This window comes from Chiloscyllium punctatum, chromosome 1, assembly GCF_047496795.1.
Source record: "Chiloscyllium punctatum isolate Juve2018m chromosome 1, sChiPun1.3, whole genome shotgun sequence".
NCBI classification, from domain to species: domain Eukaryota; kingdom Metazoa; phylum Chordata; class Chondrichthyes; order Orectolobiformes; family Hemiscylliidae; genus Chiloscyllium; species Chiloscyllium punctatum.
The window spans coordinates 32,336,477-32,364,316 of record NC_092739.1 but is presented as its reverse complement, the minus strand read 5'-3'; the positions used below and the strand labels follow the sequence as shown (position 1 = coordinate 32,364,316).

The following is a 27,840-nucleotide window of genomic DNA, read 5'->3' as shown; positions in this document are numbered from 1 at the left end:
TTGTACACCTCTATCAAATCTCCCCAAACCTTCTTTTCTCCAATGAGAAAAGTCCCAAGTGCCTCAGCCTTTCCTCATACGATCTTCCTACCATGCCAGGCAACATCCTGGTAAACCTCCTCTGCACTCGTTCCAATGCCTCCACATCCTTCCTGTAGTATGGCGACCAAAACTGAAGTGATATTCTTTCAAAAGATGTTGACTTTCAAATGAGGCATTGAAGTCAAAGCCTCATCTACTTCCTTGGTCATATGCATGAGAGTTCACTATTCTGAAGAAGAACTGAAGAGTTATTAAATATTAATCCATTAGTTAAAATCAAGACAACAAATGACAGCATGGCTGTTTGTGAAAATTTGCAGAATTAGCTGCATTGTTTCATACATTATTACAGTGATTACACTGCAGAAGTATTTCGCATTGAGGGCCAAGTGTTTCAAGATTTCCAATGATTATAATAAATAATACATGCACATTTTTCTTTTGTTATACACCTGTAAAAGCAGGTACATAGCTAGAACTGCTGTGCAATCACTTGATGTATTCTTACTTAATTCTCAATGCTCATCATAACTGGGCCTTTTTTGTTTGGAAGGCAGAGAGCAACCTGCCCAATATAGAAGTCCAACACCAATGTGTCCTGTTTAGCACAGTTCTAAAAGAAGAAGAGGTTGCCTTAATGGATTCAAAAATGCTCTTTACTGGTGCCAGGAAGAGCAAGACTGGTCATTGACAACTCAAGGGAAGTCAAAGCCCAGATTTTTCAAGCCACTTTTGATGTTGGAGCAGAGGTGGAATGGCTTGAAAAACATATCTGACAAAACCCAATTCTGGGATTCGCACCCCTATTCATGTTTCTAGCAATTCTTACCAGCATGGGATCAGTCCACATGCAACACTACCAGGCACGGACATTTCAGACCTCCATAATTCAATTGAGTTTGGCTGGTTTCTGAAGGTGATATGGTCCTTAACTTCCTAATGGAATTGCAACCAGTCGAGATTTTGGAAACTCAAGAAGAATTATACATTTAATATTTCCATTGAAAACATTGCTGATGGAGTCGTCAATCAAATACAGGCATCGAAAACCTCACAAAGAAAAGCATTAAGCCACTTCACATCTTTCAATCTTCTTCAAGGGAACACATGGGTATTGAGAAACCTCTTCAAATATCACAGAGATGTCAATTAAACAAAGCTAGCACTAACCTGTACAACTGCATAAATAAACCAGTGCCGAGTTGTATTCATTAGACATTCTTGAAATTCATTCAAGTATTCATAATAAGACCATCTGGCAACTGTATCAATATGAGCAAGTTCAGCAGATGGCTAGACATCTATTTCTCAATATGCCCTCACTGTGAATGTTTTGCTGAGCTCCAAGAATGGATAATGGACTTAATTACTTTGCAATAATTCCAATTTCTTTGAGAAGGTTTGTCAATGCCTTTTTTTTTTGTTGCACAAGATAAAGAGATATGAACTGACTAAAAGTTATCCTAATGGATTAAAGCTTTTCTCAATGGAGCTTCATGTTTGTTTGACAGCTTTATGAGAAATTAAGGAGACCATCAATTTCAAATGAATTTTTAAATTTGTATTTTTCTGAACATTTCAAAACTTGACAGTGCTATTGCATAGTTAATTAATTGTGAGCCTAAAGCATATTTGGCAAGTGGACATGGACAGGATTTGGAAACATGGGAAATATGAGAAAAAAATGGAAGGGACATGGGAAATCGGATGTAACTTTAGGGGTACGTGGGAGATATGAGGGAGTATATTGGGGCAATGGGTAAAACGTGAAAATATGAAGGAAAATGGAAGGGCATGGGAGATATAGAAGTTAATTTGAGCATGAGAAATAAGATGAACATGGGAGGTTCACGTGTAGATGAGTAGTCTTTGGTTAGTTGGAGGGGGAGGAGAGGGTAAGCAGACTAGAAACTCTAACAACCAGGATTACTACTTAGTTATTATCCCAATAATTTGCAGTGGGCCTTCTGACTTGTCTGACTTACTACCTAACTACCTCCATTGCAGAATAGGGCCTTATTTCAGAAGTGGGAAACCCATCTTCAGCCCATACCCACTTCCCTGACATGAGAATAAGCAGCAACCTTCGCCAGGAAGGACAGAGAGATGTGGGGTTGAAAAATTCACAATTCCTAACACCTATCTTTTTACAGCCTGGCATACACCATTTGAATGCTTCAGAAATTGCCGCAAAGTGCAGTGGAGGCCGGGACGCTAAATGTCTTCAAGGCAGAGATTGATAGATTCTTGTTGTCTCTAGGAATTAAGGGCTACAGGGAGAATGCGGGTAAGGGGAGTTGAAATGCCCATCAGCCATGATTGAATGGCGGAGTGGACTTGATGGGCCGAATGGCCTTACTTCCACTCCTATGTCTTATGGTCTTATGGTCTAATGGAAATTGCCATGCCGTTTAGTATTGGTCAGGGATCTAGTCCAAAGAATAGGGACAACCATTTTTATATGGAGTTATGATCCAGGTATTAATTGTTAAAAGATTTTGTGAACTAAGTTATATTTACATCTTGAACTTAGCCCACTACTATATTTTGATTTGGAATGTAAATCAGTGAAACTCACTTTCTGCAAGATTCAGATTATCGCATTGTACCAATTCACTGCTCAAAAGATGTCCCATACTTCACTGGTAGCCACGATACCTGTATCATCTTTAAAAGCCTATGCCCTGCACAGATGCTGATTTTTATCCCAGTCATGGCAAATAGGAGGAAGTTAGTGACTTGCTGCACAGGCAGTGACCCAGAGGAGGTCCTACTGGATGAGGTGGTGCAGAGCCAGGACTTCCTGCTCCTCCAGTAGCTGAGGCCATGCTACCAGACTATACCAGCAATGTCCAAGGTTACTACCCAGACTCATGTAGTCTCAGCCATCCAGGGGAAATCCCAGCACTGTAGGAAGAAAGGCAATGACCTTCTCCGCTCCACCAGCAAAAGTGCCCTCATAACTCTCTTAGTCTACTACTGTACCCACTTCTCACCAAGGCTCATAATGTGCACTCTCACTATTACAGATGACATCTTCCCTCACTGACTCTGACCCACCCCCATCATAGACACCACTGCTTATCCTTGGCATTGCCTAAATACTCACTCAGGTCACCTCTCCAAAGCTAACAGTTGGTTAGCTTCCATTCCCCACTTCTATCTGCCACTGTAATATCTGTTTCTCTTTCATTCCAGCAAGAAAACAGTGCGCCAGAGGGCAAAAGAACTCAAGACAGGTGGTTGGCTACCCAACATTCAGCTCCTCTCCCATTATGTGGAAGCCTCCTGAGACCGATTCCCCAAATAGCTACCTGACCATATGTCCAAGCCCTTAGACGGATATCGGAGCAGACCTTGACTTACTGAGCTCGGAACATCAGACTGAAGGCTATCCCCTTGGTTTGGCTGAGGCCTACTGACAACCATGACAAGATTCCTCCTTTTATGCCTATGCTAAATATCAAGTCAAGGCAGAAGTATCTCCGGCTGAAAGGACAAGGTACAAAAGGACACAACAGGGCAATATAAGGCAGGGATGCTGTGAGAATCCAGGTGGGCTTAAAGTGAGTGAGCACTATGAGAGTGATCAAAGTTGCAGCCTGGTCTAGTCCATTAGCTGGCAGCATATCCCTAAGTGCACTATGTCCTTGAAGCAGTATCACAATGATAGTTGCCAGTGCAGTCTAAGACAAAGTGCAAAAGTGCTTTATAAGTGGATTGGAAATCCCCATGAGGGTTCTTACAGGATGGCACATATTGAATGCCAAAGTTCTTGGATGTGGGGTGTAAATGGCTGCTGTCCACACAGCATACCCTGACATGTTGGTGTTTGGTGTCTAAATCAGAGGGCTGTTGGAGCAAGTGCAATCTGCCAGGTACTGCAGCCTAGTTTCCATGTCCAGCTTTCTTGATGTCTGCCTTGTTCAGAGCATTTGTTGAGATAGGAAGCTGAATATTAGTGAGGTGAATGGGTCATTAACAAGACATTTAACAAGCAATAAACCCCCTTACAAGTGATTACTCACAACTACCATCTAAGTAATGAGAACCCTTTCATTTTTTGTTTGTTTTTAATGAGAAACTGGAAACTGACTGAATTCAAAAGGCTTCATTGAATAGCTATAAGCCAAATATGTAAAGTCTTCATTGCACGCTTCCCTCAGAGTTCTGCAGGACTTTATCAAAAGGGCTTCAAATTGCCACCCATCAACTCTTGGCCCAGCACTTTCACATATTCTGGCATGGACCTTCACATCTGGTTGAGGGCCTAAGAAAAGACATCTTGCACTGCTTACCATCAGAGGAACTTAGACTTGGAAAAGCTATAGGAGTCCAGCTTTAATAATGCACCAAAATTGAAAGTGGGGATCAACTTGTGCCTCAAGCTCCAGATTATGGTCTAATGCCACAAAGAAAATGTAATTAAACATAGATTACACAGTCCCCAAAGGCTGCGTAGAGAATTTTTCTGACAGAACAGAGTTTCTTCTCTGTGAAGCTGAACTCATGAATCTGTACAACACCTTCCCCTTCCCCTCCCACCCCCCACCCCCCACCCCCAGCGTAGAGGAGGGATCCTTTGTGTAATTGCAGTGCACAGAAAGTTTTGGGCCCTCGTTCTTCTTTTGCTTGATAAATTCTGATTTTTTTTTTCTTTGACCTTTCACAACTAATGAATGTGTTCCTCAAGTATCAAATGTCCCTCAATCAGATTAAAAGCTGGCTCAAATCACTATTTTAAACTCCTGACTAATACCTTCCATAGAATCGTTAGAGTGTGGAAGTAGGCCAATGCCACCCATTGAGTCTATGCTAACCCTCTAAAGAGCAACTCACCCAGACCAACCACCCTACCCTACCCTATCCCTGTACCTGTGCTTCCCATGGCTAACATAACATCCCTAGATATTATGGCAATTTAAGCATGGCCAATCCACCTGAACATCTTTGCACTGTGGGAGGAAACAGGAGCAGCTGAAAGAAACCTATGCAGATACAGGCAGAATACGCAAACTCCAGACAGATAGTCCCCCAAGGTTGGAATCGAACCAGGGTTCCTGGTGCTGAGGCAGCAGTGCTAATCACTGAGCCACCGTACCATCCTCGACTGTATTCCTCAAGTATCGAATGTCTGTCACCCTGATTAAAAGCAGATTCAAAGAACTATTTTAAACTCACAACTGCTACCCTTGTTGGTGTGACAGCCAAGAGATACTCAAGATATGAGGTAAGATTTAGAAAGATTACAGAACAGGATTGCATTCAGTTGAATAATTTAACAAGAGCCTTGCTTCTCCATTGGAATGGACAGCATGACACACATTGAGATGAATTTCTAAACAGGTAGTGTATTAAGGATTGTGGTCAGTAGGTGGTGTTTCTTGTATCAAAAAGGATACAGTTATTGGATTTATCTGTTACTAAGTGTCTTGTTTTCTGGGCCTACTAATCATGGGATGACAGTAGGAAATGATGAATAGGTTGTGATGAGTATGAAGAGGTAATGATACAGTAATATATTACTATAATGTACTAGAACACTCATTCTATATAAATGTAATCAGTTAAAATATTAGCTTCCAATGTGAAATAAAAGCTGATGTTATTTTCCTTCAGAACACCTGAATTTAACTTCCTATAAAGGTAAGTTTTCATAAAATCTACAACTGGAAAAATTTTAAAAATGCATTCCAAATTAAATAAAACAAACTTCACAACTTTTAATTAAATTCATCTCAGAAAGTATCCCAGGCTAGGCCTTACAAGAGCAGGAAGCACGCATTGTGGTTCAGTATATTCTCAAAAAATAAACTCACTCAGGATACATCAGAGATACTTGATGTGATATTGCTTTTTGTACCACAAGTGTACAAAACTGCTGGTTAGGCTTGTTTACGTTTCCTGTGAGAGAGTACAATGCACTACAAAGCAGTGGAAGTAAAGTTGGAATAAATGCTTTACTGTTGTTAACATCCTAAGTCTGGTAATGTACATGCATTTAACTAAATAGAAAATAAGACAAGTGGGGATTAGCTGCATATAGTGGAAGGACAGTCATGTAATGGTAATGTTTCTGGGATAACGCTCTTGAGACACTAGTTCAAATCCCACCCCAGCACCTTGGGGAGTTTAAATTCGATTAATTAATAAATCTGGAATAAAATGTTAGTCTCATTATTGACATCATGAAATGAACAGATTGTCATAAAACCCAGCTGGTTCACAAATGCCCTTCAGCGGATGAAATCTACCATCCTTAGACCCATAACAATGTGTTGGACTCTTACTGCCCTTTGAAATGACCTAGCCAATCAGTCAATTATCAAACTGTGAAAGAAACATAGCAGCGATTTAAGACGACAGCTCACTGCAACCTTTTCAAGGATATTTTGGGATGGATTTAAAAAATGCTGAACTTGCCAACTGCAATCACAGAATCCTTAGTGTGGAAGCAGGCCATTTGGCTCATCTAGTCCACACCAACCCTCCAAAGAGCATCCTCTCCAGATCCAAGCCTCTATTTATCCCTGTAATCTCACATATCCCATGGCTAGCCCATCTAGCCTACACATCCCTGGACACTGCAGAATGTTCAATCCATCTATAGTGCACATTTTTGGACTGTGGGAAGAAACCAGAGCAAATCCACACAGACACAGGGAGAATGTGCGAACTCCATGTAAACGATTGGGTAGAATTGAACCCAGGACCCTGGTGACGTGAGGCAGCAGTGCTAATGACTGAGCCATCATGCTACTCGCATTCTAAGAATGGAATTATCACATCTGGAATGAGATGTCAAAAATTCTCACAATTAACAAGTTAAAATAGAATGCATAAAAACTGTCCTCGTCGACGTATGTTATGTTGCTAAAAACAGTGTGGGAAAATGATTGGCTAAAATTGTCTTCTACATCAGCTGTTAATATTAGAGAGGAATTCTGTGCTGTAAGAAATATATGCAATTAATTTGCATCAGCAAAAAGAGCATTTTTATCACATCTCTTAAAGACCCAGAATATTCTTCACAAACAATTTGAGTGAACAAATGAGAACAGAATTATAGATTTTTGTTTCTTGAGGATGGTCAACTGAAGGGCACCACCTCCAGTATTTGAGACCGTGCTTAGTTCTCTGTTGAAGCATCAGCTTAATTTAAGGCCTGGAATAGAAGCTGAATGTACCCTCTAAGTCACAGCTAACAATACAATAACTGATAAGGAACGATCTTTTCATAACATTAAAGCAAGCAACAAACTCGAGTCAAATTTTCAAATATCTAACAAATGATGATAGTATTATTTACATGGCCAAAAGAAATGCACTAAAACAATCCAGAAACATCCAAAATACTCCCCGCTATTAATAAATAAATCGACAAGAAAGTATTTCTAAATGAAACAAATGCAATTTTAACGTCCTTTCTTGTCAGTAAATGACACTGCTTGCTCTATTCCAATAAAGAGGTCTCCTGTTTCATGATTACCAATTAACCAAGCTCAAATCACATTTCTTTTCCAAAAGCAAAAGAAATGCATGGCACACTTCAAATCTTATAATCTAAAATATTAAATCATACACAATATGTAAAGTGCAACAGTGATCAGGGAAAAACAGGAAATGTTATCACCAGATGGAAAACTGGTGGCAGCGGCTTTAGCTGTCTGTTAAACAATCTGTTTGATTTTCCTTTCCACTGAAGGGAACTGAATATTGATTGAGTATCTAATATGTTGCTGAGGTACTACCACCAGTTTTTCAAGCAGCAGAAAAAGTTAATATGCAACCCATGGTCTTCAAAAGGGAGTGCATGAGCATGGTCAGGAGTGTCCAAGTGACGTGCAAAAAAGTAAAATGCACAAAATCTACAAAAATCAAATCATCCCTATGCATCCATGAACAGAATTAACATGGAAATCCAGCTTAATAAAACAGAACTATACAGAACTATAGATCTAGTAACCACATCATGATGCTGTGCCCTGTTCACCTTTTAATAACTGCAAGATCTTAATTATGTAAGATGTACCCTCTGAAACTGGATAAAATCAATACCCTAATGTAAAGCACTCACTGCAGAAGCAGTTAGAACAGAAATCAAACGATAACCAAAGCAAATTATGCAGATCATACAACCTTACAGCCTATCCAGCAGAGCCTCTCATCACAAAGTAAGGAATCTTCAGTGAAAATGTCTGGATGTGGCACATAAATTTTAAAAAGGCTATCAAATATCTCACATGCAAATGAATGTCGACCTAACAAATCACAATGGGAGAGATCTTCAACTGCTGACTGCCTATTTTTTGCCTGATGAGATGAATGGCCAGTGTTTGAAAGTTAGCTGTTTAACTTGACAGGTCGATTGAAATGCTACCTACCCAATTTAATTCTCAGGCAGCCTTTTAAAGGGATAAGCATGCCTAATGGGAGGAAGCATAACTACATGAATCCAAGCATCACTTCCAAGGCTGAACAACCAAATCAGTGGTGCTCGGGGATTATGAAGAATTAGCCTGTTTTTTTTAAAATTCTGATTTCTGTAGGATCAATAACTAAAGGGTGCTCCTCCACTTCACCACCACCCCCCCTCCCCCCAATCATGGTGCACAACCCTCCACCCAACTCCGCCTTGACTTGTTAGCTGATTTAGAATGAAAGAAGGCTGATCTCAGTGGTTAGCACTGCTGCCTCACAGCGTCAGGTACCCAGGTTCAGTTCCAGCCTCCAGACTATATGCGTGAAGTTTGCACGTTCTCCCCGTGTCTGCGTAGGTTTCCTCTGGGTGCTCTGGTTTTCTCCCACAGTCCAAAAATGTGCAGGTCAGGTGAATTGGCCAGACTAAATTATCTATCATGTCCCGGGATGTGCAGGCTAGGAGGGTTAGCAATGGGATAAATGGGGTTAGAGGGTGGAGGATCTGGATGGGATAGTCTTTGGAGAGTCAGTGTGGACTGGATGGGCGAATGGCCTGCTTCCACATTGTCGGGATTCTATGATCTCCCAAAATTCTGACAAGTACATGAATTATTGACAATCTTTGTATCAGGCACCTACAATTACTTTTAGTTTATTCTAACTGTTAACTAAGGATTGTGTCTTATATACCCTCACCCAATTAACTTCTGTTGATCTCAGCCTTGAAAGTTTTAATTGATGCAACATCCATTGCTGTTTGATGGAGATGGATCTAGATTTATAAAATCCTTGTGTAAGATACTGTTTTCTGAATTCATTCTACATTAGTTTCTAATTATAAGTTGCTGTCTCCCTATTCTCTACTCCAAAAGGAAGTCATCTTTTTCTAATACGTACTGCTCCTGAGCTAAAAGGAGGTCATGTTCCGCTATACCCTTGTGTAATTGATTGTTTAGGCATGTTATGAATTTATCCATTGGCTTATTACTATATTGCAGAAAATGATTCCAAAACACAATCCAAACATTATATACATGTCCATTATTCAAATAGAATTCCACTTATTTAGTCATTGTAGTCATTAATGGGCGGCACGGTGGTTAGCACTACTGCCTCACAGCGCCAGAGACTAGAGTTCAATTCCCGCCTCAGGCAACTGTCTGTGTGGAGTTTGCACATTCTCCCAGTATCTGCATGGGTTTCCTCCAGGTGCTCCGGCTTCCTTCCACAATCCAAAGATGTGCAGGTTTGGTGAATTGGCCATGCTAAGTCGCCCGTAGTGTTAGGTGAAGAGGTAAATGTAGGGGAATGGGTCTGGGTGGGTTGCTCTTCGGAGAGTTGGTGCGGACTTGTTGGGCCAAAGGGCCTGTTTCCACACTAAGTAATCTAATCTAATTTAAAGTAATCTAATTGTGGGGCAGCGACCAGGGTCACACTCTGAACTGATCTTGAATTACAAGGTGATTTGAACACTTGTCAGTTTTTTTCACGTGTTGCCAGTTTTATTTTTAGGAAGTAGTTGACCAGCTTTGACTAGTTTTCAACATCAGCATCTTTGCAATAGGGCAGAGCCAGGGTGGTGAGTGGGGGCAGTTGGCCAGAGGAGTAGGTGAGGTGCAAATTGTTGAAAAGGACTTATGAATGTTTGTTATGCAGGAATATATCTTGCAGCCAATCAAAACATTCATTATGGTAATTGTAAAGAAGATTTACTTTCAGTCAAAAAAACATAAATTTTCCACATCATTAACTAAGACAGAAAAGATTTATTAATGTGTTGCATACAATGCAGACTTTCTTTTAACAAAAAAAGTAGAATTTATGTTCTTCTGGGATTTTCATGAAACAATTGCTGGTAGTTAAACAACAGAAATATATAGTTTGCGTTAATTTTATTTTGCTCTTTGCATTCTGTGAAAAAGGGTAATTGACAAACAAGTAAAATACTGATATTGATTGCAACACAGCCAAATCAATAGTACAAATACCTTTTGTGTGTTACTTTCCATGAGCATTAGGAAGCAAAGATTAGCAGTTCACTGGGGCAGTGTCAAAGTGTTTTACAACACATACATTGGAAGGAATATGACAAAGTAATTATACGAGAAACTGACAGCTCCAGTGACATGCAATAACAGTGGCAAAAATAGCAAGACCATTTTTGATTTTGGGGCTCTAACAAGAAATAGCATATCAACTGCCCCATTATGCAGAGAATCATAAAACCTTGCAATATACAATGAGCCAATTCCACCTATTGTGCCCATTACAGATTTTTGAAAGAATCTAGAATTCTAGAATCTGATTAGTCTCACTCTCCTGTTCTTTCTCCATATTTTTCCCCTTTCAAGTCTTTATCCGATTCCCTTCAGAATGTTCTTAGTTCATCCGTTTCTACCATCTGTTTAGGAATTTTATTCCAGATCATGACGACTTGCTATGTTTAAAAAAAAATCCTTATCTCATCTCTGGTTCATTCCATAATCACCTCATATCTGTGCCTTTGAATTATCAACCTTCCTGCCCAAAAAAACATTTACTTTTATTGAGACACCTCATTGTTTTGAAAAATTTCATTAAAGGTCCCCTCAACCTGCGGTCACCTCAATAAAGAAATAAGCATAATGGGCAGCTGAATTAATATTGCTGATTTACAACAAAAAACTAAAGTCAAAATTACTATCTGAAATTCAGAAAGACCTGGACACTAACTTGAATAGGCTACGTCACAGAGGAGGCAATGGCTGAGAGCTGGACTGTTGATCCAGAGGCCTGGGCAAAGTTCTGGAGACCCAATTTTGAATCCAAACACAATAACTGGAATTTAAATACAATATTAATTTGGAAATAAGAGTATAATAGAAAATAGAACATAGAAAAGTACATCACAGAACAGGCCCTTCGGCCAATGATGTTGTGCCACGGATTATTCCTAATCTAACCTAACCTACATACCCCTCAATTCACTGCTATCCATGTGCATGTCCAGCAGTCATTTAAATGTCCCTAATGACTCTTCTTCCACCACCACCTCTGGCAACACATTCCATGTATTCACAACTCTGTGTAAAGAACCTACCTCTGACATCTCCTCTATACTTCCTCCTAATATCTTAAAACTATGACCCCTTGTGCCATTCAATGCTCCCTGGGGAAAAGTCTCTGGCTATTGACTCTATCCATGCTTCTGATTACCTTGTATGCCTCGATTAGGTCACCTTTCTTCCTCTTCTTCTCCAGAGAGAAAAGTCCAAGCTTAGTCAACTTCTCTTCATAAGACAAGCCCTCCAGTCCAGGCAGCATCCTGGTAAATCTTCTTTGCATCATCTCCAAAGCCTCTGTATCTTTCCTATAATAGGGCGACCAGAACTGGACACAATATTCCAAGTGTGGTCTCAGCAGGGTCTTGTAGAGCCACAGCAAAACCTCGCGGCTCCTAAACTTGATCCCCCTGTTAATGAAAGCTAAAACACCATATGCTTTCTTAACAATCCTATCCACTTGGGTGGCAACTTTGAGGAATTTATGCACTTGAACACCAAGATCCCGCTGTTCCTCCACACTGCCAAGAATCCTGTCTTTAATCCTATATTCAGCATTCAAGTTCGACCTTCCAAAATGCATCACTTCACATTTATCCAGGTTGAACTCCATCTGCTATTTCTGGTGACCATAAAATCATCTACTTGGTTAAACTTTTAAATATGAGGTTTCTCTTTGAAAGCATTTCTAACCAGAGGTCAGCCCAACTGATTGGCCAAGTAGATAGGACCATTCAACCTGCAATCCAGAAAGAGAGAGGAAATTGGAGAGAACTTGGGGTTCTGGGCCAAAGCATTCCTGGTCCTCATATAAGCACAAACTGTGTTTAAGGGCAATTTGTTTCTCCTCAAACTTGTCCTCACCTCCCTTCAGCTAATAGATTTCCCGAAGCCTGGGAAAAATGGCTGGTCAAGGTTAAACCTGTAAAGTATCTTAAAACTGAAACAAACACAGAGGATGATGGAGAAACTCCGGAGGACTGGCAGCATTTGTGGAGACAGAAATAGTGCTAATACTTCAAGTCTCTCTCTATGGAAGCTGCTAGACCTGCTGAGTTTGTCTCACACTCTCTGACGATTTCAAATTTCCAGCAGCCGCAATGTTTTGCCTTTATTCGACAGCTTCAACTGACGCTGCCAGACATATCCTAATATTTAAATAATCAGCTTGTCCACTGAGAGTTCATGGTATTCCTGTTCTTTGCCTCACCTCCTTTAAACATGGAACCAGGTGGGATTGGGGAGGTGGGGGTGGAGGTGGAGACAGTATGAGAGACAGTTTTACTTTCTAAGTAAAGCTTTATCCCAATGCCCGTCACGGGCTGAATGGCTTGTTTTTGCAACATATAAACCTTCTGTAAACATTTGTTTAGTTGTTAATATTCATCTCATGAAGGGGATTGGTGGAGAAGAGTAGAGGGAACAGATCTCTGAATTTATATTTACTACCCAACCTGGGAGACCCACTTGAGTTGCCAAGGACAGTAAATCTGACACAATAACCAGAACAGCAACAGCAAGGAAATGGAAAAAACTGACAAGGGTCATAAAAACAGCATCAAAATTGCATCTTTTTGTTGATGCTTAAGCACAGAATTTGCTGCACCGAATTTCAGGTGTAAAAGAACAATATTACAAATGTGCCAAATGTATAACTAGCCTCACCACAGAATTTGTAGAGCCCTAGATGGATACATTAGGCTACTTAGATGTACAAAATAGTAAATGCATTTTGTTTGTGGACACCCTCTTTGAGTAATGAGTCAATGGGCAGACATCGTTTATAAGAATAAACTAAGACTTTTTGTAGAAATATCAGGAGCATTAGTCTTCTCTTACTTCACAGGGGTTGCCAACGCAATACCATCCCACTAAAATCCATGCTCCAGCTCCCTGCCCTTCATCCCAATCTGGCAATTTCCCTGAGAGTTGGGTCAACACTAATGTCTATCCTTGCACAAGCTGGTGTTTAAGGTGTAGCCAGCATCAGGTACACATGCCAACATTGAAAAAGGATATTCAAGGATGCATTAATTTTTTGTCCATTTGACTTGTTCAGCATGGAGATAGAACCTATGGACTAACTTCTGGGCTTTAAGATTTGTATGTTGATACCAGAAATAGAAGATGAAATTGTCTAATTTTCAAGTGTTTTGATTCTAGTGCTTGTTTGTTGGAATTCGCCAATTAAAAGGCCTCTTCTGGAAGTGCATTACAACTAACAGTGATACAGTCATCCAATGAGTGGACCCTCCGTGACTGCCATTAGGATTCCACACATAGAAAACATTTTTAACAAAATATTACTGAAAATCTTGGAACGAAGTCCTTCCAAAGTTATTTCAGAACTCTTGTACCCAAAGACAAATCAAGCAAAATTACTGCCCAAATCTGCTTAGAGTTTGCTTAAATGTTATTGCAGTAAATCTGGGACCTTTAATGTGCTCAAAACAGGATTTTGTTTTGCTAACTTAATACAAAAGTGGAGGATACCACATCAGAAAGAAATGGCTAAGCATCTGATATCATAAAGTGGCTCAGCTGCTATTGCAGTCCTTTTCAAGAATGCAGCATTGTGTAATCAACACTTCATTGATGAGCACAGTTATAACTTTGGATTTGCTCACTAAGCTTTCACCTGAGTTAGTGATGTCTTGTTTATCCAATACATAATGCATGTTAACTATATATTAGTTACATTCCATTCAACTAACCTGGTTATATCAAAAGAATTGCATTAAAAACTTTTCAGGCATAGCCTGCCTTTCATAAACTACATGTCAGTGTGAATTTATTGCTTTTGCTTTTACTACATGCTCTTAAATTGCTTCTCATTTAATAGAAACTGACATTCTTCCCCTGGCTTACTACAGATGTCAAAATTAAAGGCTGTTAATTCCCAGGATTATGCTTTTGACCTTTTATTAAAGATCAAAATAATATTAGCTACCTTTCACTTTTCTGCCATCGCTCCCATGCACACTGAGATTGTTCAACTTCATCATATAGTTCTTCCTTCTATCCTCTTTTTTCCATAGTAGTCTATCCATACATATTGTTGGCATATCTGAATACTTAAATATTCTGTGTTTTTTTGTATCTAAATAAATTGTCATTTATTTAAATAAATAAATAAATTCTAATTCTGAAAATGGGACATAACAGAAAATTCTGAAATATTCAACAAACAATACCTGTGCAAATGGAAACAGAGATAATGTTTTGAGTCCAAAAAGCTTTTGTCAGAATAGTTCAGCTGTTTAGCAGAAAATTGTCGTCAGAGATAATGCCAGCTAATCAATTCCAAATCTGAAATAAATTATTATGATGCACCAAGGATGAATTAAACAGTCACATCAATTGGTGAAGGAAGGTACAACAGAAAGAGAAGTATTAAGAAAAACCAAAGCATTTAACAAAATAAAGGTTGATTTAATTTAATTTCATTTCACAAGTACTGGTTACAATGGGAAACAAAATGGGTAAAATTCTAGAGATCCACTACTGCTCAGTCAGCACCTTAATTTAGTATAGTCATTACTTTTAATAAAATTATCTTAAATTTAGTCAGCATCTGAAAAAAGACAGTCGATTATTATTATTTCTAACTCACATCCTAATGAAGGGCCCCACAATGTGAGCCTATTGTTCACCAACATGTTGCTAAGTGGCCTAATGTTTATTTCCAATTCTTAGTTTTATTTCAGAATTCCAGCAATTATGTTTTTTTTCCTATTTTACCACATTTGTTTGTTACCTATTTATTTAGTTTCTTCATCTGCTCCTGTAGAATTAATTTTTGTTTTCATTTTAATTTTCTCTTCGTTTTACTTTTATTTGATGTCTTTATTTGACCTTTATGTCCTTCCTCCCTCATTCTGTCTAGTTTTAATGGATGGGGTGCCTTAGACAAGCCAGAACTTGCCATGGACTTGTTTCCTTTTTAGTGCACTTGAAGCAGAGCTGGATAAGATTATAACAAACAACCCATTCATAATAAAGCCTATTTAGTCTTCATGTTCTCAGGATAAATCATGGTTGAATCATAATTGATTATTAAGGACTGCTGAAGTGTGGAATGTACAAAAGAAAGCAAAAACTGAACAACGGAAAGGACCATATAATATTCCAAAATATTTTGCAGCAACTAACCAAAGAAGCTTTCTCTGGCATGAACAACAGTTTAAAATAAGGCCTGACAACTTATCACCTGATTCAAACTAATTTTCAGCCATACTGCTAGGATTACTCATTTATTTCAGCAACAACTACATGCATTTATATAGCATGTTTAACATGGTTAAACATCCAAGGCACTTCAAAGGCATGTTATAATTAGACACCAGCCACACAACAAGTTATTAGATGAACAAAAGATTTATCAACAAGATAGATTGTGAGGACAAACTTAGAGAAGGATGAAAAAAAAAGTTTTAATGTAGACATTGCAGAGCATAAGAGCCTAGGTAGCTGAAGCCATGAGCACCAATGGTAGCGCAATGGAAACTCCAACATATTGCCTATAAATTTATCATGTCATAGTGGTATTATTCACAGAGAGTTTAAAGGTTGAAGGCGTAAGTCTCACTGCAGAAACCTCTGAACAAAGATCCAGGCTAACAGTCCAATGCAGAGAGAGGGAGTACTTTCTGAGCTGCTTTTCTTTAGTTACACTAAAACTAAGGTCCTGTCAGATAGGTGCAAAAGATTCTTTGGCAGCACTCTCAAGAAAAAGGGGAAGTATTCCCAGTACCCCAGCTAATAGTGAATATTCGATCAGTACAACTGTGCAGATTATCCAGTCATTAACAAATTATTTGTTGGGCATGCAGTGTGCAAATTAGCTACTGCATTTCCAACATCACACTGCAAAAGGGCTTCAGTGGCTGATAGCAACTTGGTGGCATTTTGGAATTGTGAAAGACACTATAACACGCTCTTCTCTTTTACTGATAAAGATTCAAAACAAGGATGTTAGAGTGTTCTCGCAACTGCACAAAACATTTGATGAGAAATCTGAATCTTCCAACTGTATTGTTCTAATCTGTACTGGTATGAGCTGGTGAAAGATTATTGGCTTATAATCAGAATACTCATTGTTAAAATCTAACTTTATTCTTAAAAAAACTAACATATAAGTTTATTAGAAACATATTTTGGTGGTAGCACATAGGATGTAGTTTGGAACAGATATCAAGATGGAGGGATTCTGAAAGGTTATGTCATGTTTTAAGCAGCTTATTACAGCTAACAATGAATACCTTGAAGAATGTCTGTGATAGTTATTTACTTATGCGAAAAAACAAATTTGGAATGTCAAAGTCCCTCTAGGAGTTGAAACCTTGAGATCAGGTCGTCAATCAAGGATGAATGCAAAAAGCTGGATGACGATGTGATGCTCACTTGAAAGACCCTTGAGTGTTAAAGAAAAAGTGTGTTCAAGACATGATTATCAAAGTACTAAATGATTGAAAAGGGAGCAAGGATGTTATTGGGTTCAGACAGGCAATTGGAATTTAGAAAAGAACAAGACCAACTACAATCTTAATGATTGGTGTAACAAGGCTCAAAGGATCAAATATTCCACTCCAGCGTCTAAGTTCTATGTTGCTATAAGAGCCAAGATAAAATAGGCTCTTTCAGTTTTGTCTTTGAAGTGGAGAAAACTAGAAACTAATGGTCAAGAGGAGGAAGAGAGAGATAAACACAGAGCAAAAAAAAAAGTCCCACCTAGCCATAATACATGAAGTACTGCGTACCCCAACTTGCATCGCACTGCCTGACTTTATTGCTGTAGTTTTACCAAGAAGCTGATAAACTTGTGGAACTTGAAACTACTTAAAACAGTTCTCCAGTCTACTAAAATGATAATTTTACCTTTTATCATAGTCCCAGAGGATCACAGAGCTGCCCTCTCATTACAGAGAGACAGTTGGTGCTGAGTTTAACCTAAGGGTCACCAGGCTTCAGGTAAAAGGGAGATGTTGAGAAGGCAGAGCTTTCATTGACATAATAATTAGGGGTTCAAAACCTCCAAAATCAACACTGGGAATAATGGTGCATTATTTCATTAGGTCATGATTCAGGAGGAGATAGGTGAGAAGTTCTATGGTAAGTTTCATTGGCATTGTGGGTGTGGATGTCTGAAAATAATTTTGTATTCCTTGACCAATGTAGTTTTTTTTCTAATTTGTTGCCAGTCTTTGGAATTTATGGAGTGCACTAATGGCTTTGTGGCAGAGACTAAATGTCATATTTGTATGTTCTGATGTTTCCTGAGTAACAATTGATAGTTCACCAAGTAGCTGTAGAAAGGAACCGTACATATTGAGAAAATTCTAGGTTCAGTCTCAAACTTGTGCTGAGTTAGTTGATCTCAGTCAAGGTGGATTTCTGGTGTGACAACTGATTACCATCACTGAGCTACAGAAAGATAAAAATCAGGACTATGTTTCCCTCAGAGCGACGGAACCTTTTGACAATCACTGAAATTGAAACCATATCAACCAAGCTAGGGCTAATCAAACGGAGGACACTTCACTGGCTGGGGTACGTGCATAGGATGGAAGACAGCTATACTCCCAAGAACACTATATACAGGGAATCAGCCTGTGCCAAGAGGCCAGCAGGGTGCTTGAAGCTCCAATCAAAGATGCTGCCGTTAAAGACATGAAAGCCCTTAACAAACATGACCAAAGGGGGAATCTCGAGCTGATGACTGATGGAAATGGCAACACCGCAGATACCAGCAGGGAGCTCTGGAGCTCTGCCAACAAGACATCAGCAAAGATTCTCCTGCATCACTCGCAGGTGACAATGTTATGCGCGGCACAGGGAGGCAGATGTTGCCTTTCCAGAAATGGCTTGTGCAGCCATCAAAACAAATGCTGCAGATGATCTCACCCAAGTTTAGAAGACTGAGGGGACATCTCATTAAAACTTACAGATTACCAAGAGGCCAGGATAAAGTGATTGTGGAGATGATGCTTCCACCAGTAGGAGAAACAAGGACTGAGGGCACAGCTTCAGAGTGAACAGACAAACCTTTAGAACAGAGATGAGAAGGAATTTCTTCAGCTATGGGGTGGTTCATTGCCACAGAAGGCTGTGGAGACCAAGTACATTGAGTATATTTAAGACAGGTAGACAGGTTCTTGATTAATGAGGAAATCAGAGATTACAGGAAGAAGGTAAGACTTAGGGGTTGAGAAACATATCAGCCATAGAAGGGTGAAACAGTCTTGATGGGCCAACCAGCCTAACTCTGTCCTGTATCTTAAAACTTCTGGCCTTATGCAGCTTAGTAGGTCCCTGAAGCTCTATTGCCATCATTCTTCATTGGAGGAAGGATGCTAAATCAATCATTTAATCTATGAATATATTTTTGACACTGTCTGCTCCCAACTGCATAGAGAACATTGAAATCAATCTTTGAGTCATGGCAAAATTGGACATTTGGCTTTTTAACTCATCAACTAAGTGGTTAATAAACAAACAGTGGAGGATCCAGCACACAAAATAACACCCCTTCCTCTCTGGCTCCTGAACTTCAGCCACTTTGCTATTTTGCTTTGAAGTCCATGGAATTGAACTTGCAGCCTCTTCAGATAAACTTTATCAAAGTCTTCTGGATGTCTGTTTAGACATTCTCTTTTGCACTACTTTAGACATGTTTTTAAAAATTCAATCAGATTTGTCAGGCATGACTTATCCATTACAAATCCTCTGAGTAGCTAAAAACTTGCAAGATGTGCACTCAGACAATCTATCCTTAAGTACAGATTCTAGTAACTTCCTGAAGACAGACGCTCAACTAATGGTCTATAATTCTCAGGTTTCTCTCTCTCAACTTTTACAAATAACAGAACAATACAGAGTAATATTCTGGAATTCAGGAATGGATCTTAAATCAAGAAAACTTGAGGATTTTAGTTCCAGTACCTGCACTATTCTTATCCTAAAAATCTGTGTTGGCAACCTTAAGGTCCTGGGAATTTCTCTCACTTTGGCGCCAATATTCTCTCCAGTGATCTAATTTTGCTTAAGTCCAGTTTGGTGAATCTCTATTCCTGACTGAATATTTGGAATGTTTGTTATGCTGACTCCTTCCTCAACCATAAGCACTGATGCAAAGTAATTATTGCCCATCTCCATTATTTCCTTATCTTTGTTAACAATATTGCCTTTAATCGATTGTCAGGGATTCCCACATTGCTTCTGACCACTCACTTCTTAACATAATTGTGAACAACGTTTTTGATTTCCCTTGCCACTGTCTTTGCACATTTTCATTACATTGATCTCACTTTTTATTTTGCACCCCCCCCCCCCCATTTTACTGTGCTTTAATATTTCTCATTTGCCAAAAAATGTTTTATTTGCAGTTTTCTATGTTTTTCCTTTAGGTTTTATGTTATCCCTTGCTTCTTTAGTCCCCTGTGGCTGTTCTTGGTAAGTAGAACCCTTGCCCCTTAGGAATATGCTCTGGTTTGACATCACATTTATTTTTTTTTCTTTGAACACCTTTGAATAACATTCTGTCATTTTAACTATTGACAAATCTACCTAGTTCAGTTTGGACAGTTATTGGCATTTCACATCATCTTTACCCAAGTATAGAGTTTTAGCAACTTCAAACATTACATTGGATTCAAACACACATGAAGGATTTTGATAAATGTTCCTTCACTGTTGAACTATTAAATAAGTGTAGTTCATCACCATATCTAGTACAGCATACCCCCTTGTTGGTTTGAACATCCCTCTGCCTGATGCTCAATCCAAGTCAAGCCAATATATTCCAAATCTAGTTAGAATTTATGTTTGTTCCCCCCCCCCCCACTTTTTCTAACAATTTCTTTCATGCACAAAAGTGGAGTTGTAAGCCTAGTCATGCAGAAATCAATCTATGTTTACATTAAGTATGGCATGCTCTACAAAACTTTTGGATTATCTAGCAAGGATTTTTGGATCCAAATAGAGCAACCTCAGAGGCAAGAGGGATGTGTTTTCTGAAACCATCCCTTGTCCAAGCATTAAATAGTCAAATAAATTTGTTAAAAGGTCTCTAAAGACTTAATGTCAGAGGCTGACCAGGTAGCCAGTGCTCCAGGGAGGTTGTAATGCCCACCCTCCCTCCCTGCTTAGTTTTAACTGCAGACACGGGCTACCCTGTCTGAATCCACAATTGATGTCTGACTGCTAATCCTAATTTTTGTATCAAAGTTTAAAATTGGGGGAAGGACACATCCACCTTGAGGCACCCAAATTCTTTCTTACATGGAGAGGCTGCCTGTAGTATCTTCCAAGTTGGAGGATCTTCCATTGGCTCTCCAGCTTCCAGACCCTGCCTATCATTCTTCATTGGGCAGCAAGCCTGCTCCTGACCACCAGTCGTCTGATTCAGGGGCAATGGTACAGGCTTCTGGCCATCATTTAACCCCAATGGGAGGGTCCCAAAGTGTGTGGGGAAAGCCCTGTCCTTTGGTTGTCACTTGCCTTTCCCATCTAATTTCATATTCAAGCACACTGTTTCCTGAAGAACTATTCATCCTTGTGGACCAGTGAGTTTACATAAACATATGGATAATAGACCATTCCCATCAGTTATTTCATGTCTCCATCCATCACAGTTGGATATTTGGTCAGCTTGGGTACAGCAATCAGATACATATGAATTAAAACTGCACTGTGCAATGGTGACAGTGAATACATTGTCAAAAATTGGCAGAAAAATTAATTTATCAAACATTTTAATTAAGAATTGCTATCAATGAAAAGAAAGAGAAACTTGATAAAATGTGTTAACACATTGGCACAAACTCAAATTACATTAGCCAGATGAAAAGGCATGGGATTAATAATAGTGCGTTTTTAAGCACAGTGTTTACAAACAATGATCTATGATTATGAAAAACTCAAATTCAGTTCATTGCAACATTCATTCATTTTGTTAAGAAAGCTAATTCCTTATCAAGAATAGTATTTAATCGTGCCAAATTAACAATGACATTTTGTGGCTGTGTGTCATTGCTTTTGTATTCAGAACTACATGCTGAGATTCAAATTGTCAATTTTTCCCTGTTCCAGCGCTCACTATAAAGAGGCTCCAAGGCAGTTAGTAGCGGCCCCCACGCCCTCCTCTCCAAATCCAAATGCAGTGTAGAAAAGTGAAAGGCAGTAAAAACAAGAGAGGTTAGAAGTTACTTATGGGAGAGTGAGAGAGAGAGAGAGGCATTTCAAACCAGAGAACAGATGAAATCATTATAAACTTGAAACAGCAGGTGGATGCGAGTGGAACCGTATCCAAATGACATACTGGAACTGGGTAAGATCAGTTCTACATTGCTGACAATTCACTGTTTTCACTTTCCAACTGCTTAAGTAATGATGTACAACAGATGCCCTGGAAGACAGCAGTGCTGTTTCTACGCGGGGTGTATTGTCATACTTTTTTTTTGCTCAACTCATCTAGCAGTCGAGTTTCTATCTGATCCTCTTATGGCGGGTGTTTCTGAAACTGAAATTGAAGGCAGTGAAAAGCAATGTGAAAAGCCAGTCTCACTGAACAGCCCGTTGCAGTGAAAAGAAACCGCTTTCCGATTCGCATCCACTCACCGTTCAATCACTACAGTGACCTCACCCGTTCTTTCTTCTTGTTTGGTGAAAGAGAGAAGTGGTCAAAACATCTTTGTTTCCTTACACTCTCCTCTTCGGGGTTTCTAGCACTTCAGGATGGGCCAGCGACTAAACCAGCGTTGGGGACATCCGAAGGGTAGCCTACAGCAGTGTTCCTGTCAGTTTGGGTGTCTGAAATGTTGCAATTTTAAATGGCATTCGTTCTTCTGGAGGACCCCCACAATTGCAAAAGTAACAACTCTTAAGATTTCGACACCAGCATCCTGCTGACTGTATTACAAGATTACGGGGGGGGGGGGGGGGGGGATGCACTTGCGCCTTTAATACCAGGTCGCAACGGCAGGCATGACTTCCAGCAACAAACTTTATCTGAATTGCTGATACGAGAAGAAATCTATCAGAGTGAATTAGCACTTACATCATCTGATGCCCCCATACTTCAGACTAACGAAGCGCTGCGATGTTTCCATTTGCTGCAGCTCGGTGTAACACCAGCTGGGCTGCTGGAGAAACAGACTTGACTGTGAAATGAGAGACGTTGTTTTACTTGGTACATCCTTCATTGCTGACAGGTCCCACGCTGCCAAACCTCCTACTCTCAGGCACAGCTGAGCGATGCTCGCAACAAACACCCAAATAAAGCCCCGCCCATACAGGCATCACGTGATCCGCCAGGCAAAGCGGCTCTGCTCTCGGTTGCAGTGATTTGCAGCACAATATATTATTTTCTCTCTGCAAGTTTTTTTTTTATGGATTGTTTTGCTGTGCAGAAAGTAGGATTTAGCACTTTCCTCCTGGCCGCCACTAGAGGTATTTTATGGGCCCCTGTAGAGTTTTGACAAATGCATGCAAACGCCTGGATGACTGCCAAAAAGAGAGTGCACAACAGCGCTTTATTTCCTGAATGTCACTGATACAGGTCCACCGAAAAAAAAAAGAGACAGCCAACTCTCAAATGAGTGCAAGGTCCTGACTGGAAACCCACTTGTTACACAATATCTGCCATACAACTTCTAAATCTATGGGGAACATGTTCACCATCAAGTCTTAACTGACCAACATCCAAGGCATTACTTGCATCCATATATTGACTGATTTTGGTGTTGTACACTTAAAAGAGCAGTACCTTGCAAAAGGTTTGCATTATCCATGAATCTGGATGCGTTGGCTTCTGTATACTTGTGGTGTGAGCGCTTGATTTGGTACAAACCAAGGTATGAATGAGTTCTGGCTTGAATATGCGGAACCCAGTACATCCACTACCCTTTCATCTGTGAATGCTGAAGATCTTCCAGGCAGTGAAGGAGATGAGGTCCTCTTCGCAGAAAGCAGCAGGAGAAGACCATTCCAGGCCTTGCAGAACCATAGATGGCAGAGACGGTGACAACATGGACTGGTCTGCAGAAGAAGATTCCATTACAGGAAATGGTTCAATAGACTTATTCTCTCTGGTAAGGTGAGTGCAAGGCCAGATCCTCAGGACATGCCTCTGGGTATTCAGGTTCCAGCTGAGGAGCTGTTCCTAACATGAGAGGAATTTTAAGTGACTTGTGTTTAATGGCTGCCACTGACTGCATACAAAGGCCAATAGAGCAGTGGTGGAGGTTACAGCAAACCAGCCAATCCACTAAGTACAATTGCATTTCTTCAAACATCTCCCTTTTCATAAAGTCAAATAAAAATTCCACGCATAATCATCTGCAAATGCAAGTCACCCAACATACATGGTTATTCAGAAATGTATCATTTAGCAACATAAACAGTGTGTGAACACTTACCAGCTCCATTTTCGTCAGTCTGTGCACATGTATTGTCTTAAAATGATGCAGGTTTCTTATGGCATCTGTGATTGTTATTGTCAGTTGTTCCTTCAGTATCTGTTTGGCCCAAGGGTCATGTTTCTTCTCCAGGGAATGTCATTCCAAAGACAGTTGCTTTTGCTGTAATAACTCTTGTTGTTAATCCATTTCTGATGCTGGGGAACAATGAAATTGATGGGCAAAAGTGGGTACTGCAGATGCTGGAGAGTAGAGTCAAGATTAGAGTGGTGCTGGAAAAGCACAGCAGGTCAGGCAGCATCCGAGGAGCAGGAAAATCGACGTTTCGGGCCAAAATCCTTCATCAGGAAGGCTGATTCCTGATGAAGGGTTTTGGCCTGAAACATAGATTTTGACTGTGAAATTGATGACGATTCTGGAGATAACAGCTTCCCAATTTCCTGTCTGTGAAGGTGTGCGTGATCTAGCTGTAAATATATGAGTACAGTCACATGACGACATATCTCATTATCCATGTCACCGTGTATGCTCAAGGGAACAACTGTTCTACACAGATCCCAATTTACCACATGGACTGACCTGGTTGAAAGAGTTGAATGTTTGCACTCTAACTCTCAGGCTGTCCGCTGCATAGCTCTGGGAATGCATTGGCAGTGGAAAATTTGGCTCTCTGTCATTTTATTTTGTGACTCATGCCTGCAATGACTTCTGGTTTCAGTAGTTTCTTTGCTGTTGGGAAGTAGTTTGTGTACAATGTGATGTTAGTCTTTGGACTGAAGTACTTGTTGTGTCTTCAGTCGGTATATTTATCCACTCAAAGATGAACTTGTACAGGTCACATTCTGAATGAAAAATTAAGCCAGAAACTTCCTGTGTGATAGATGGCAGTGATAAGAATGGGGAAAAGTCGCAGATACAGTCACATAGATACGTTAACTCCAGGAAAGCTAAGAGAGGTAGGCAGTTACTGCAGGAGTCTTCTGTGGCTATCCCCATTTCAAACAACTATTGTGTTTTGGAAAATGTGTGTGTGTGTGTGTGTGTGGGGGGGGGGGGTGGGGGAATAGCTTTTCAGGGGAATGTAGCATGAACAGCCAAGTTTCTGGTATTGAGACTGGCTCTAATGCACTGAGGGGTACATTGGGTTCCAAGAGATTGATTGTGTTAGGGTATTCTATAGTCCGAGTTACAGATAGATGTTCCTGTGGCCAGCAGCAAAAAAAGTCAGAATGGTGTGTTGCTTCTCTGGTGCCAGGATCAAGGATTTCTCAGAGAGGGTGCAGAATGTTCTCAACAGGAGAGGGCCACGCAGGACGACATTGTACACATTGGAACCAATGACATAGGAAGGGAATATGTTGAGACTCTGAAGGGAGAATACAGAGAGTTTAGGCAGGAATTTAAAAAGGGGGTCCTCAACAGTAGTAATATCTGGATTACTCCTGATGCTATGAGCTAGTGAGGGCAGGAATAGGAGGGTAGAGCAGATGAATGCATGGCTGAGGAGCTGGTGTATGGGAGAAGGATTCACAGTTTTGGATCATTGGAATCTCTTTTGGGGTAGAAGTGACCTGTACAAGAAGGACGGATTGAACCTGAATTGGAAGGGGAACAATATATTGGCAGGGAGATTTGTTAGAGCTGCTTGGGGGATTTAAATGAATAAGATCTGGGGGGTGGGGGGTGGAGGGGTGGGGTCCCAGGGAGATATTGATCTCTTTCCTCACTTTGAGACTGGTACAGTTGAGAACAAAAGGGAGTCAAACAGTCAGGGGAGGCAGGGACAAAGCAGAGAACAAGGTAGGACTGATAAATTAAACTGCATTTATTTCAATGCAAGAGTTCTAACAGGGAAGGCAGATGAACTTAGGGCATGGTTAGGAACATGGTACAGGGATATCATAGCAATTACAGAAACATGGCCCAGGGATGAGCAGGACTGGCAGCTTAACGTTCCAGGATACAAATGCTACACGAAGGATAAAAAGGGAGGCAAGATTAGATTAGGTTAGATTAGATTAGATTCCCTAGAGTGTGGAAACAGGCTTTTTGGCCCAACAAGTCCACACTAACCCTATGAAGAGTAACCCACCCAGACCCTCTGACTCATGCACCAACACTATGGGCAATTTAGCATAGCCAATTCACCTGACCTGCACGTACTTGGACTGTGGGAGGAAACCAGAGCACCTGGAGGAAATCCACACAGACACGAGGAGAATGTGCAAACTCCACACAGACCGTCACCCGAGGCCGGAATAGAACGTGGGACCCTGGTGCTGTGAGGCAGCAGTGCTAACCACTGAGCCACCGTGCTGCCCTTCGAGAGGAGGGGGAGTGGCGTTTTTGATAAAGGACAGCATTACAGCTGTTCTGAGGGACGATATTCCCAAAAATACATCCAGGGATGTTATTTGGGTGGAACTGAGAAATACAAAAGGGATGATCACCTTATTGGGCTTGTATTATAGACCCTGTAATAGTCAGAGGGAAATTGAGAAACAAATTTGTAAGGAGATCTCAGTTATCTGTAAGAGTAATAGGGTGGTTATGGTAGGGGATTTTAACTTTCAAACATAGACTGGAACTGCCATAGTGTTAAGGGTTTAGATGGAGACGAATTTGTTAAATGTGTACAAGACAATTTTCTGACTCAGTATGTGGATGTACCTACAAGAGAAGGTGCAAAACTTGACCTACCCTTGGGAAATAAGGCAGGGCAGATGACTGAGGTATCAGTAGGGGAGCACTTTGGGGTCAGCAACCGTGATTCTATTTGTTTGAAATAGTGATGGGAAAGGATAGACCAGATCTAAAAGTTGAAGTTCTAAATTGGAGAAAGGCAAATTTTGACGGTATTAGGCAAGAATTTTTAAAAGCTGATTGGGGGCAGATGTTCGCAGGTAAAGGGATGGCTGGAAAAGGGGAAGCCTTCAGAAATTAGATAAGAAGAGTCCAGAGAAAGTATATTCCTGTTAGGGTGAAAGGAAAGGCTGGTAGGTATAGGGAATGCTGGATGACTAAAGAAATTGAGGGTTTGGTTAAGAAAAAGAAGGAAGCGTATGTCAACTACAGACAGGATAGATTCAGTGAATCCTTAGAAGAGGATAAAGGCAGTCGGAGTATATCTAAGAGAGAAATCAGGAGAGCAGAAAGGAGACATGAGATAGCTTTGGCAAATAGAATTGAGGAGAATCCAAAAGGTTTTTACAAGTACATTAAGGATAAAAGGGTAACTAGGGAGAGAATAGGGCCCCTCAAAGATCAGCAAGGTGGCCTTTGTGTGGAGCCGCAAGAGATGGGGAAAGATACTAAACGAGTATTTAGCATCAGTATTTACTGTGGAAAATGATATGGAAAGTAAGGAATTAAATAGTGACTTTTTTTTCTAACTAAACATTTGTATGCAATGTGATTCCAATTCCCATAAACCATTTTTTGCCAAATTGGACATGTGTGATATTATCTACAATATTTGGCATTATCTCCATCTCTGACCTTGATCTTTCTATTGTCCTTTCTGCAAATATTTCCGCCTTTCTCCTCGTCTGTTCTTTTAATTTGGTTTGAATAACTCTCAACATAATGCAAGTTTCATGCATTCTTCTATCAACGTGATTTTACTGATGATTGACAATCCCAGAGCTTCCGCATGTGTTGCTAGCTTTCTGGGATTACATTTCTCCACTCTCAGCAAGTACTCTCTCATGGCAGGATCTCCAATGCTTAAGATAATCCTTTATCTGATGAGATCATTTTTTCCATTGCCGGTTTCAGCTAGATTTATCATTGCTGTCATATTTTGATCTTTTCTCCTTGAGCTCCCATTTTGAACAACAACTATCTTAATTAGCAATATTATGGGACTCAGAGTGACTCTTCAAAGGCTGAAAAATGTCTCCTGCCTGCCTTTTCTGCTC

The 27,840-nt window shown here is 40.1% G+C and overlaps 1 protein-coding gene across 14 annotated transcripts in view; it reads right to left on the bottom strand.

Moving 5' to 3' along the window:
* The window catches only part of LOC140488060 (bifunctional heparan sulfate N-deacetylase/N-sulfotransferase 4-like), a 905,491-nt gene that overhangs the window by 656,348 nt on the left and 221,303 nt on the right, over window positions 1-27,840 (bottom strand). The window contains exon 1 of one of the 14 annotated variants that reach the window (XM_072588249.1): window positions 23,921-23,939. The exons of 9 other annotated variants lie outside the window; for them this stretch is intronic. The gene's annotated coding sequence lies outside the window, so the exon portion shown is untranslated. 4 more of the 14 variants (XM_072588123.1, XM_072588175.1, XM_072588138.1 and 1 more) reach the window with 4 other exon arrangements.